The sequence below is a fragment of the Salvia splendens genome, chromosome 2, assembly GCF_004379255.2.
Source record: "Salvia splendens isolate huo1 chromosome 2, SspV2, whole genome shotgun sequence".
NCBI classification, from domain to species: Eukaryota; Viridiplantae; Streptophyta; class Magnoliopsida; order Lamiales; family Lamiaceae; genus Salvia; species Salvia splendens.
The window spans coordinates 26,222,859-26,227,508 of record NC_056033.1 but is presented as its reverse complement, the minus strand read 5'-3'; positions in this window follow the sequence as shown (position 1 = coordinate 26,227,508).

Below are 4,650 nucleotides of genomic sequence, written 5' to 3'. Positions count from 1 at the left end.
CTTCCACTTATCCGATTTCATGCATATTGCCTATTTATTACTATCTGATATTTTGTATTTTCAAAAATTTTGACATGTATGATTTTTATGTTCTGGAACTAACCCTCCCCCCTCACACTGCATATGAACTCGTCCTTGAGGGACTGGATGCAGTGGAAAAAGGGTTAGGTACAGGCAACGGCACAACAGAAACCAAGGAAAACTTCTCACACTTAGACCAGACACTGGGCTTAGTGTGAGACAGTGCCAACAATCAAACAAGCCTATCAGAAAAACAATAAACAAAACACGTAGGCAAAACATAGCAAAATGAACATGTATAACTTCTTACACTTAGACCCAACACAAGTCTAAGTGTGAAGTGGAGCAGGATGATAGTTATACAAATAAAAAACAAATAAAAGGTAAGATTGTTTAAACCTGAAATTACTGAGATTGGGAGGGGGGGTGCACTCAATGCCTTCTGGGGGTTGACCGGGAGATGCTGAGGGTGGTCGGTAGGATGATGGGCGCCGAGACGGAGGAGAGCTTGTAGAGGGAGGTGGTGGTTGGTTGGCGGATCGCCTCCAGAATCCTAGCTTGAGCAACCAGCTGGGCATGTGAGTTCTCCACCAGCTGTGTAATCATTTGCTCCATGCGGAGCCTCCATTCATTGTTAGTCCGTGCAGCCTTCGCTGGCTCTGTCGTGGGGACCATCTCCAGCCTTCTCTGCTGCCTCTCAGGGCTTGCCGGATGATCGGCCGTCCTCCTCTCTTCCTCGCGCCTGGTCTCCTGTTGCTCCGTCTGCCTCTCCTGCCTAGCTTTACGTAGAAGCGAAGTTTCCCGTCGGGTACCCGTTCAAGTACGTGTATTCTTACAAAGAATTCCATGTTAAATAATTCGGGCTTAGGGCAACGGCTAGGACGCCCCACGTCCCTGTGAAACACCAGGGTCTAATTCCTCCTTAAGTAGGCTCCAAGCATGTGGCAGACGTTGAGGTGGCGGTGTAGCACCCCGAAAATTTTGCGACTTTTGTTCTCATTAATGTGGTTGTTGAATTTGGAATATCTTTCATGGAATTTAATTTCTATGTGTTTGAGTTAGCGATACGAGTTTTAATTGTTGTGAGTTATGTAGAATAAGGTACTATATTTTCCAACGTGGGAAATTAATTAAATGGGATCGTGCATGTTATTCTAGCCATTTTATTTGGAATTTTCGGTCCCTTCAAATTGATGGAATTAATATTTTCTTTCTTGGATTTAATTAATTATTTTGGGATATTTATCCAAATTAAATCCAAACCAAATTATCCCTAATTTATTCTGCATGATTTTCGAGCCTTAGCTTATTCCTTGGAGATTATCGAAAATCCCCTATTAATTAGGAGGATAAATTATTTTTGTAGATTTAATTGGTGTCTTGTTTAATTTCCCTTCTTGAATTTAAAATCCAATTAAATCTAACCATATGTTGTCAAATCCCTCCATATCCTATTTTAATTAGGATTTAACTCTTTCTTTCTTTAAGGCCAATAATTTTCGCCCATATACCTATGATTTTCCTTGGGGAATTAATATATTTGTTACCTATTTTGTGGGAGCCTTTTTTCTACAAAACAAAATTACCAAATTTAAATCATATTCCTATTTTATTGGAGGATTTAAATATTTTCTTGCTACTCCCTTAAAGTACACGCCCCCCCACCACTCCTTTTATTTCCTTCTTGGAGATTTCTTTTAAATTTTCTTGTTGCCTTATTTATGAAATACCCAATATCTTTTTACCAAATTTGTGAAGATATTTCTCTCCAAGTAATGCCTAATTTTCGAAAATCCTCCTTCCCATATACACGCCTATTTTCATTTTAAACGTGAGATTTATTTATTGATCTCTATTTTATTCTTCTACAATTATTTTAATTAAGTGAGGGAAGAATTATTTAATAAATACAAGAGAAACCCTAACCCTAGCGCACTATCACACGCCTCCCTCCCTTCTCCCTCTCCCCCACACGATATTTCCCTCCCCCTCTCCTTCTCCACCAATTCTTCACCAATCCCTTGTTCTTGCATCTTTTTGGAGTTGGATACTCAAGATTCATCGAAGAATCGCACCATTCGTCATTCCTACTGATATTTTTTTTGCAAGAGAAAGGTATACTTGAATCATCTCTATCACCTTTACCATTGAATCCATGTTTCTTGATTCCCTCATGCATATAGTAAGTGTAGGAATCGTAGATCTAAAAATTAATCGGTTGGGAAGGGTGTTTGCATGAGAAAGTATGTGTATGTGCATGTATATGTGCATGTATATAGGTGTGTATGTGAAATTGTGGATGATTCATTAGTGAATGTTATGTGTAAATATGAAATCAAGGTTGTGATGTCATTTTTAAGCATGAATATGTGTTAAAAGCATGAATATGTGTGTGTGGATGAAGGATAGACAAACCCTAGTTTGTGAATGTTGAGCATGATTTCTATGGTGTTCGGACAGTAGGTTCCGACGCGTGTTTAAACAACCAAACGATCTTATTTTGGCACGAAATTTTAACTGAGTGAAATTTTAGGTGACTTCTGTGTTGTGTCAAAATTTCAGCCTTTTTTGACGAAAGATGAATGTTTAACGAATTTTCCAATTGAACTGCGCAGTTCTGCCAGAATATGTATTCTCGTCCAGTGAGTTACGAAATTTTTAACTGGATGCATCTTGATGTGTCTACTGTGTGGTTACCAAATTTCAGCTTCAAATGATATCGTATGGATGTTTAATGATTTTTGCAAAACGACTGTGCTGCTCTGCCAGATTTATGTCTTGTTGAAATAATCTTGGTTGTCAAGTTTTGAGTGAATACATGATACATGTGTGAATAAGAAACGTATCCTATGATGTGGCTATGTGTTACCCGTTGATGTATGCTTGAGTGTTCGTTTCATTTTGTTGATGAACGTTTGGGATGGGAAATCTAAGAAAACGATTAAAGGAATGATGGGACATGCATAATAATTGTAGTGATGGAAAACCTGATTGTGTGGTGATTTTGGCAAGGGTGGTTGTACGTACGTGGGTACCAAGAGCAAAGGGTTGCGTTAAAGTTGTGATTTGTGTGGTACAAGCAAGCGAGGTGGGCTTTCTTTTACTAAACTCATTTTACGTTTCAAATTATGATGTTGGAGCTATAAGGGTGATTTAAAGTGTTATGCCATGCCATTACTGTTTTTATGCTGAGATTGTTGCATGATGCCTAGTTCGTCTGAGCTTGCTCCGTTAGGCTATATGGCTGTGTGTGAAACGAATTCGGGTCTGAGTAGGGCCGCAAACCCTATCAGGCTGTGTACACTGGTGGGATCGCGAGCCGTCCTTGCTAGTCGGCCGGTCTCGTGGGCGAATAGTGTGGCCACACTTTCGTCGCACTGTGGAAAGATGATGTAATTGTTGGATTGTTGAGAAAGTGGGGAGATTGTTTGTCTGGCCAGGCTATGAAATGTTTTTGTGTTCTCGACGATATTTCTTAACTACATGTAAAACTCGAGTTCATTGGTATGGATGACATAACTGTTATAAAATGTTTTCGGCATGAGCCCATTGAGTACAACAAGTACTCAGCCCTGTATATGTTTTCCCTATGTGCAGGTTGAGCGGGATGTTGCAGCGGATGTTGAGTGAGCTTTAGGGATTCCCGGATGCGTCGTGTCATCATACATGGGCGTCATCCCATGACTCTCTTTGATACTTGTTCTTCGGTTGCCGTGTTTGAAATTAATTTCTAGAAGTCTTCCGCACTATTTTAATACTGTTTTATGACATTAAGTATCTTGAGACTAAAATCCGTTGCTTAACTTTTCAATAAACTAAAATATTTCTTTTTGAAGTTATTTGGGTTTTCATATTAAATGCTTTCCTTTATTGTTGTCTTTCATTGCGTCCCCCTTTTCTTCCTCGCTCCTTAGTCCCTCCCCTCGTCACGTTTTCCCCGTCTTCACTATCCTTAGTAAGGGCGGTCGTGACAGGCGGGTAGGGCGAGTGGCAATCTGATTTATCGAGTAAGCCAGCTAGTAGCCGAGGTCCACCCTCCTCTGCTCCTTCATGCTCCACATAAAGTAGAGCTCGACCAGAGTAATGATCGTCAGTGTATTGGCTTGGCCAAGGAGATTGCAGGCAAGGTAGACTTGGGCAAGGCGGAGGGCCGGATCAGCAATATGAGTTCCTCTGGACTCAGAGGCCATAAAGTCGGGGGCACGTCCGTTGCACACGGCCTGCCAGACGGCTTGCTGATCAAACTCCGGCTTCTTTTGAGGAAGGCCAATGTCGCGCCCGAACCACTCTCCACTAGCAACCTGGGACTGTGTATAGAGTCCCATCCTCATAGAAAATTCATTCAGGTTCATCCTTGCTCATGCCCGAACACCCGTAAGGAGAAGCTCTAAGTTTGTGCTTCCGGTAAACCGGAAAGACGTGAAAAATCTGTTGGCCAGGTCCTCGGGTACGAGGGTATCTTCGATCTCCAACAGCAAGTCAAAACCAATCCCAGTAATATATAGGGTGAATCTCTCCTAAAACCCGGATAGTCGCCAGGGCTGGCTGGTGGAGTTTCTTACCGGCCTTCAGCCTCTTAGTGGGTGTCACCCTCTGGTGGACCTCCTCAGCCCATTTGGGGTCTTCAAA